Source organism: Diabrotica undecimpunctata, chromosome 4, assembly GCF_040954645.1.
Source record: "Diabrotica undecimpunctata isolate CICGRU chromosome 4, icDiaUnde3, whole genome shotgun sequence".
In the NCBI taxonomy this organism is placed as follows: Eukaryota; Metazoa; Arthropoda; class Insecta; order Coleoptera; family Chrysomelidae; genus Diabrotica; species Diabrotica undecimpunctata.
Genome location: NC_092806.1, coordinates 16,406,142 through 16,415,921, shown reverse-complemented (window position 1 = coordinate 16,415,921; position 9,780 = coordinate 16,406,142). Strand labels below are relative to the sequence as shown.

The 9,780-nt window shown below is 33.9% G+C and overlaps 1 long non-coding RNA gene across 1 annotated transcript; it reads right to left on the bottom strand.

The window, feature by feature from the left end:
- Nucleotides 1–1,351: 1,351 nt before the first annotated feature.
- On the bottom strand, nt 1,352–8,201 carry LOC140439232 (uncharacterized). The gene is made up of 2 exons (XR_011950604.1): nt 8,063–8,201; nt 1,352–1,637 (listed from the first exon to the last, which is right to left on the bottom strand). It is a non-coding gene; the product is annotated as an uncharacterized lncRNA (long non-coding RNA).
- Between the last annotated feature and the right edge of the window lie 1,579 nt (nt 8,202–9,780).

Below are 9,780 nucleotides of genomic sequence, written 5' to 3'. Positions count from 1 at the left end.
TTTTACATTTACGTATATGCCGCACTTAATAAGAAAAAAGTTTATTTTCTGTCAGCAAGAGAAATCATACGATTTCCTACCTGGCGAAACCGAACAAAGCAAACAGCTTGATGAATTACTCGGCAAGGGAATCTAAAATATGCATTCCATCTGCCGTTCATCATGGTCAAAATTTGTAGTGAATTCAGTTTCTGGTACCCCAAAAAGAGTAAAGAAATAAAACATAATGACGGTATTAAATTTTTGTTTCGATACAGGGCAGCGGCAAGCTGCTTATACGTATTTCGACCTCTTTAGGTCTCATCAGAGCAGTATATGCCACTACTCTGAATCGAAACAAACAGAATCTATTCCGTCGTAGGCCAATAATTATCGAAATAACTATTTACAGACGTAACAACGCCATCTAATAACAACAAGAGAAATCATACGATTTCCTACCTGGTGAAACCGAATTCAAATTTTTACCACTGTGCCTTCTACAACTTGCAAAGCAAATAGCTTGATAAATTACTCGGCAAGGGAAGCTAAAATATGCATTCCACCTGCCGTTCATCATGGTCAAAATTCGTAGTGAATTTAGTTTATGGTACTCCAAAAACAGTAAAGAAATAAAACATAATGACGGTATTAGATTTTTGTTTCGATACAGGGCAGCGGCAAGCCGCTTATACCTATCTCGACCTCTTTAGGTCTCATCAGAGCGGTATATGCCACTGCTCGAATCGAAACATAATCTATCCGGTCGTAGGCCAATAAATATCGAAATAACTATTTACAGACGTTTTTATTAGATGGCGTTGTTACGTCTGTAAATAGTTATTTCGATAATTATTGGCCTACGATAGGATAGATTTTGTTTCGATTCAGAGCAGTGGCATATACCGCTCTGATGAGACCTAAAGAGGTCGAAATACGAATAAGCGGCTTGCCGCTGCCCTGTATCGAAACAAAAATTTAATACCGTCATTATGTTTTATTTTCTGTACTTGAAAATAGTCTAATGTAAAATATTTTAAGACTAACGGCAGCCAAGATATCGTTTGTCAAAGTTCCAACGATTTGTATATACCTAAATGTACAAGGGAAGGAGTAGAAAGTAGTAAAAACCCACTTGCAGTTTCCTAAGCATATAGTCTATGTCAGCAAAGTGTATCGTGTAGATTCTCTCGCCTTCGAATCAAATGAGCATATTACAGCACTTCCTTCTCCTCACTGAGAGCACCTTTGCTAATAGAAATTTGCTAATAGACCTTTGCTAATAAAAATTTTTCTGATTAATTTGTTAACTTATTAATAATATGTATAGTTAAGTAATTTTTAGAAGTATAAAATTATTAATAATAACAAATAAAATACATACAGTTATTTATTTTATAGAAAAAATTTATATATAATCAAAAAGCCATTCAAATCATTATCTGTGTGAAGTTGTCTCAGTAGTAAACCAATGGAGCTGAGTAAGCGACAGGAGCTACTCCCGCTGAATATACTGGTGCTACAGCAGGATAACCGGTATAAGTAACGTCAGATACTACTGCAGCAGGAGCGCTGTAAGCTGCAAGCAGTTGTGGGGCAGGAGCTGGTCTGGGTGCTGCGAAAGCAACGGCCAACATGGCGAAAAACAAAAATACAGCCTGTAAAAATAAAGATTTTATACACTTTTAAAATTATAAAAATTGTAATGAAGAATAATAATTAAGTAAATTATTACAATTAATGCTAAAAATGTACTTTCGTTCTAAAAATGAAATTTAGTTATAAATCAATATCCAAGAAAACTTCTTGGAACTAAATACCAAATTAGCTCTTCTAAATACCAAATAGGACCCCATACAGGACAGAGAATAGGCAAGAAAGTTCTTGTTTTTGACACGACGTATCACAATGGTTAATAACATGTAAACCAATAGAAGAGAGGGTAACGAGCTCTTAGTTCCAGCTCGTGGGAAGAGTAACTTTAGCACAGTAAGGCAGCTTCAGTAGAACTTACTGCTACCATAAAAAGGTTCGATTTATATTTAATACAAGAGCCCTAAACAATTCAGGGCAAAATAAAAGGTCTATTGCTTGTTGACCGAAAGTCTATATATACACTTGAGTGCAAAATAATCGACTCAAAATTATTTTTCGAAAGTACGTCTCTTGTTTCAATCTAAAAAGTGTAAATTTAAAAATATTTAGTGTATAATCAATAACCTCGTTATTGAGTTTTAAAAAAGTTTTGTTTTTTGGTGAATCCGATGACTTATTACAAGTAAATAATGCAACACGTAGAGAGGGTGTCAGAATTTGACTCATTTAAATCGACACGCACCGACTTAACGCGTTCGGTTAACCTCGTATGTATCAATTTCCATAGCAAACCCACTAATACATAAGTCACTAAGTTCGCAACTGCATTACAAATGGATACCACATCCGTCAAAGCAGCTCAAGCAGTAGTATTATTGTGAGAAGGCCTGAGTCAGAGGGCCGTGGCAAATCGACTAAATTTAAGCCAATCTGCTGTGTCCCGAGTGTATCGTCGGTACCAAGATACTGCTGATTATGTCCGCCACTAAGGAAGAGGCCGTAAACGAATAACAACGGAGAGAGATGATCGATTTCTTGTATCGAAATCCCTAAAAAATCGATATTTAACTGGTGCTAATCACAAAGAAGAGCTTAGCGAGGTCCGAGGTGTAGTTACCACTGTTTGGACAGTCAGGGGGAGACTGAAGGCAGCCAACCTGACACCAAAAAGGGCAGCTACGGGTCAAAAGCCAACTGCAGTCCAGAAGAAAAGGCGATTAGAATTTGCTCGAGAACATCTGGATTGGGAAGACTATCAATGGAGTCAGGTATTATTCTCCGACGAAAGTAGGATATACCTACATGGCAACGACAAGAGGTGTCGAGTCTATAGAAGGCCAGGAGACCGATTTGCTCAATGTTGTATACGATAAATTTTGTCATATGGAGACGGTTCTTGTATGTCTTGGGCAGGCATTTCCATGGATGAAAAAACCGAGTTGGTTTTTGCGCCTGGTGGAGGACGTTGAGGAGTTTTAACGGCGGATTGTTATATCAGAGACATTTTGGAGGAACATGTGGTTCCATACGCGGGATTTATTGGTGATGCCATTATTTTAATGCACGATAAGGCACGATGCCATACCACACGAGTCACCATCACCTATCTGACTGAGATCGGTATACCTATAATAAATTAGTCTGCGTTGAGCGTGGACATAAATCCAATAGAGCATGTTTGGGATGAGCTTAAACGAAGGGTCCAGGACATGAATCATACACCAAGGAGCATAATGAAATCGAGAGCTGAGCTTAATGATGAATGGGAAGCAATGCCTTAAGAATTTATTATAAAAGTCATCCGATCCATGTGAAATCGATTTGAAAGTGTAATTAGGAGTAGGGGTGATAATATCAAATACTGAAAAATAAAGAAATTCATTTTGTAATTGATGATTTCTCTGTTCATAACGTCTTTCTTGCGTTAGTTCCAATGATGAATATTTAGGAAACTCTGTTCGTATTGCATATTGTTTTTATAATGCGTCTTCCAAATAATGCAATAGCAGTTTTTGTAAGTTCAATAATAAAGTTATTGTTTGCACATGACGTCTTTGTATGTTCATACTTCCTACATTAAAACAGAAGGTATAACCTCAAATATCACTTTTGAGTCGATTGTTTTGCACTCAAGTGTAGCAAATCTGACGAAGACTCTATAACTTGTGTATACAATACTTATATAACAAACAGCTTTAAGGAAAAAAAAGTCAAAGAAGGAATATTAGGAAATATGTATTTAAAATAAATAAAAAAGCAAAGTATATGGAGATGTACTGAAACGTACTGAAAGTATTGATTGAAAAAAATTCAACATGCCCTTGTTGGAAAAGGAAGCATCAAACCACTTGAAAAAAAAAGAAAACCTTGGGTGGCAGTAGCAATTCTTAAACTTATGGAAGAAAGAAGAAAACATAAAGTAAAAGACCTAACTAATACAAAGAAATTTAGGGAAACATCAGAAAAAAACTTTCTGTGAGATGCAAAAGAGATTTGGCTCTCCGACAGAAGCAATGAAATGCAAGATCTGGAAAAAGTATGATAGCTATAATTTACACCAAAAAAATAAAAAAAATAACAGGTGTTAGAAATAGGACAAGAATAAATATGCTTTAAATATGATTAAGGGGATAGTTTAGCTAACATGAAGAAGAGATTTTGTCACTGGACCAATTACATTTAACAACTATTCAATGATGAAAGAGAGAGATGAAGAACTGTCATTGGAAACTACAGAGGATACCGAACTACAACTACCACTATTACGAGAAGACATCATCTATGTCATCAAAAATTGTTTTGGATTAGATAACACAGCCCAACAAAAAAAAATTTTTGTCTTGCTGCCGAAAAAAAATCAACTGATTTTGGTTAATTCATCTGTGCTGATTCCAAAAATACAAACCTTTTCTTTGTATCAGCTCTAGTTTTCGAAATATAACATACTCATCAAATACTTAAATATTGTTACATTTCTGTATATTCCACCACTATAACTGCAATATGTTTATAAACCAACTTAACAAATTCTAATACAAATACATACTAATGACTTCTAATTAAAGTGTACTTTTTGGAAATGCCCATTACTTGAAATTAGCGCTAATTGCTTTTTAACTGTTGTCCGATAAGTAAATAGTATTTTCTCTGAAACGGCCTTAATAAATTCCTATAAAGTCAACTGCGTTCTTTTGTAAAATTTAGTTTGAACCTGAGTTTCGTTGCAAGAGTTTGTTTTAAAAAACTGAAAACCATGGCTTCTACAAGCAGGCGTTGTTGTGTGAATAACCCGGACGTTTTTTGCTACAAATGTGGCGAGTACATTGTAAAGAAAAGTAGAAAACCAGTTTGTGATTTTATAAAAAGGTCATATCAAGGCTATTTTGGTGTTCATTTAGAAGATCAAGATAAATCCTGGGCTCCACATGTAGTGTGCAAAACTTGTCTGGAAAACTTGCGACAGTGGACGAAAGGACAACGAAAATGTTTAAAGTTTGGTCTACCAATGATATGGAGGGAACCAAAAAATCATTTTGACGATTGCTATTTCTGTCTTGTGAATATAAAGGGCATTAATCCTAACAATCGACATACGTGGACATATCCTAACCTGGATTCAGCAATAAGACCAATTCCACATCAGCTTGAACAGATACCCATTCTAATATTTAGCTGTCTACCTACATTACCAGAGGATAATGTCGAAACGTTATCTGATGAACTACAGACTAATAGATTTAAGGAAGACGACAGTGATTTTGAAGAGAAGGCAACACGTCCTGAACTCTTTACTCAGAAAGAGCTGAGTGATCTTATCAGAGATTTGAACCTTTCAAAGGATTCTTTCGAGTTGCTTGCCTCCAGACTAAAGCAAAAGAATCTTCTTAACTCATACACCAAAATTACATACTACCGTAATAAAGAAAAAGATATTTTGCCTTTTTTTTTCTCAGCAAAATAATATGGTTTTTTGTAATAATATTAAAGGACTGTTAGACAAAATGGGTATATCGAAATATACACCAGATCACTGGCGTCTTTTTATCGACAGTTCCAAACGAAGTTTAAAGTGTTTACATAATGGCAACAAATATGGAAGTATACCAATTGGGCATTCTACAAAAATGAAAGAAGAATATAAAACAATTTCGTTGGTGCTAAAATACAAAATATTCTTGTTTCCTGTGTCTTTGGGATAGCAGGGCTAAGGACCAACAGTCGAGTAGAAGAAAATGACATCCCAGAGATGCTTTAGTTCAAAGAGAAGCTAATGTAGTTAACGAAGCATTGGTCGACCGAGAGAAAATAATATTACCTCAGTTACATATTAAACTAGGGGTGATGAAACAATTTGTAAAGGTCCTAGATCCTAAAGGTCAATTTTAACAAAAACGGTTGTCATATGAGTATTAAAATTCATTACCTCCACAGCCACTTAGACCGTTTCCCAGAAAATTTTGGTGACCTTAGTGAAGAACAAGGGGAACGCTTCCACCAAGATATCAAAACGATGGAAGAGAGGTATCAGGGGAGATGGGAGACTCACATGATGGCGGATTACTGCTGGAGTCTTTAAAGGGACCGTCCTTTTAAAGCCTTTGCAAGAAAATCATATAAAAGGAAGTTTTAAGGTGACGCTGAATAGCAGATTTGTGCTGCAATGCTGGTTAGGTTAGATGAAAATTTAAGTTTTTTTGACAGATATTTGTGATGATTTTTGTAAGTGCATTATTGTACAATAAATATCTTACTTTTTATTAGTGTTTTGTTTATTTAATTGGTAGCAGCACTACATATATGTAGCTAGTGCTGCGTTAAATTACCCTATATGTTAGAAATGTGATCTGTTGTATTTCCTGAAAACGATCTGATGGAGCAAATCTGATGGCATTTTTGGATTTAGCAGACCCAAATTACTTGAAATTAGTCAAAAAATTTCCGGCAGCAAACTGTGTGTTTACCAGTGTAATGTGTCAATCGAATTATTAAAACTCATTGATGAAGATGTTATTGATATTTTGGTTGAACTCTTGAATCTAATATATTTGACTTCCAGGATCCCCAGAGAATGGCTGCAATCGACCTTTGTAGCAATTCCCAAAAGGTAAAGTACAACAAGCTGCTCAGATCACAGAACAATAACTTTAATGAGTCACACACTTAAAACATTTTTAAAAATAACACACATAGAATTTTTCAAACTCTTGTATATGAAATTAGTGACACACATTTTGGTTGTAGTTATATTTTGTAGACTTTTGAAAAGGCATTTTATAAGGTTCAACATAAAACGATAATTGAAAATGGCAAAAATATTGACAGTCGTGATACGAAAATCGTTTTTAATCTGTCTTGGAATCAAACTGCCAAGGTAAGAGTTGACAACCAGAACACCCGAGATATTAAATACAGAAATCAGTCCGCCAAGGTTGCGTGCTGTCGACACTGCTTTTTAATATCTACAATGAAGCGTTATTGAAAGAAACCTAGCAGATTCAATAGTGAGTATATCTATCAATGGAGAAACTTTGAATAAGTTTTGCAGACGATATAGCGAATGCTGTCATGAATACGAATTGAAGATGAGTTTGAAGAAAATTAAATACATGATTATGACTAAATCAGAAAATGTAACTAATTATAGAAGACATTGTAATTAGGAGAGTGGATAGCTGCAAATACTTATTATTACAACTTTTATGCAAGATAAAATTCGAGAAACATGAAATGTGGGAAGACAAAGAAAATCCTGGTATAAAACTTGAGAAAATAGTTTGAGAATCTTGAAAAAAATATATGGAGATATGGAAAAATAAACAATATATAGAGCAGTCATTTAAAATATGTAACCCAATTAAGAATTATAATATTGATATTTTTAGATAATTCAATTATTTAGAAGTAATGTTAATAAGTGCGAATTATAATTGTTCTAAAGCTATTTTAATGTGATATTTTAATGTTAATAAGAGCTATTTTTATTATGGTTAATTTTCGGTAAAAATAGTAAATATTTGGGGGTATAAGTAGGATATTGGGATTCAGAAAAAATAAATAGTACGTATACACCAGAGTTATCCGAGCTATAGTGCTCAATGCAAGCGAGACCTGGAATCTGAAATCTAAATTAGATAAACGGAGCGAAACATTTTTAAAAGAACATAATATGGAGGCATAAAAGTGGATAATGTGTTTAGACGAAAAACAAACAATTAAATATAACAACCAAAAATAACATTGACCTAAAATTTAAACTGAAGCAGGTACAATAAGAGAGGGCATTTACGAAGAAAATATAGTCAGTACTAGCAGATATCAAATTTTTAAAAGTACACGATTGAAAAGAAGTAGCATCCGATAAGGAGCAAATGTAAAAGGATAAAAGTATGGAAATCATGGACCGTTCGGCTAATATATTTATGAAAAAAAAACTAAATAAAACATTATATACCGATTAAATTTCTTATTAAAGAAATCCTATACTTACTTTAAACATCTTGGTATATTGTGTTTAGATTCTTGAAACCTAATAATACATTTTGCCTGATGTAGTCGACTTTTATAATACTTGTCACCATATGCAAATTTTGGAATCTATTATATTTGATCTTATTGTTCTTTTTTTTTCTAACTTCTCGTATGAAATCAGTACTGTGCAAGGACAACTTCTTCGTTTTTTGATTGACGTTAACAAAAAATAATAGGAAGTAAAAATAAGTTAGTGATGCGTAAAGTAACATACCTCTGACGTTTAAATCAAAAACTTAACAAAACTTATTTCGATTAACAATAAGATATTTTTGGTTCTTTATTGTTGTAATATTATACGATACCAAAAAATGGAAATAAATGGTCTTAACAGATTAAAAGATAGTATACAATACACGTGTCTAAGTTTTATGTGAATGGCGGTTCAAATAAAAAATTTTCAGGCTTTCCTAAACCTCACTAAATATTATTAATGTTTTGCAAATATTTTCTTTTAACTATTTAATAAATGTCTATTCGAAATCAATATACCCGAACAATGGATTACTGCTAAAACAATACTAATACACAAAAAGGGAGACACCACAGACCTGAAAAATCATCGACCAATTTCACTTCTTTCACAACTTTAAAAAACCTTTACAAAGATTATTATAAACAGGCTAACAATTAAATTTGACGGATATCAACCAGTAGAACAAGCCGGATTTAGAAAAGGGTACAGCACCTGTGACTATCTATATACTTTGAAAATACTAATAGAAAATACTAACGAATACAATATCCCATTATGTCTGGATTTTATAGATTATGAAAAAGCTTTTGATAGCGTAGAACTGTGGGCAATAGAAGAAGCATTGGTCGACAACCAGATCGACTCTAAGTACAGAATATTTTTTTTTTACTAAAGACACAGAAGTGTACTTACATTAAAATCTGGTCAGTAAGACCAATTATCAATTTGTTTCTTACTTAAATTACTAATGAAATCTTAAAATTAGGTGTCTACTCACTAGTATCTTTCCTATTATTTCTAATAACTAGCATTAAATTTAGCATGCATACTCGCACAACACTTTACTCTGCTTTTCACTCACTCATTATACCAATTCAAAAGGCTTTGTTCTTTTGAGTCTTCTCTCTAGGTTCGTATTGTCGAGAAAGCTGGATAGCCTTGACGTTTACATGATGATGGAGTCGTTGTTCATGGCTCCCTGCAAATTTCTTGATTATCTTATTGACGTCCTCCATCTTGAGGTCCCGGTGAAGGTCGTTGTTCCTAACGTACCAAGGCGCATCTACGATGTTCCTCAGCACTTTATTCTGGAATATCTGGATTACTTTGATGTTACTAGGCTTGGCACAGCCCCAGAGTTGGCAGCCATAGGTCCATACTGGTCTCAGTATTTGTTTATAGATTAGGATTTTATTATTTATGGATAGAGAGGAATGTCTTCCCATTAACCAATACATTTTCTTGTAGCGGATGCCTAGTTCTTCTCTTTTTTTCTTCACATAAGCTTTCCAGCGAAGTTTCGCATTAAGAGTGATCCCCAAGTACTTTGCTGATGTTGCAATAGGCACTTGGACATCATTTATTCTAATTGGAATATTATTAATTCTCTTATTGGTAACATTTATATGGACTGATTTATTCTCATTCAGCTTAATTTTCCATTTTTTGGTCCATTCATGGATTTTATTTATTGAATTTTG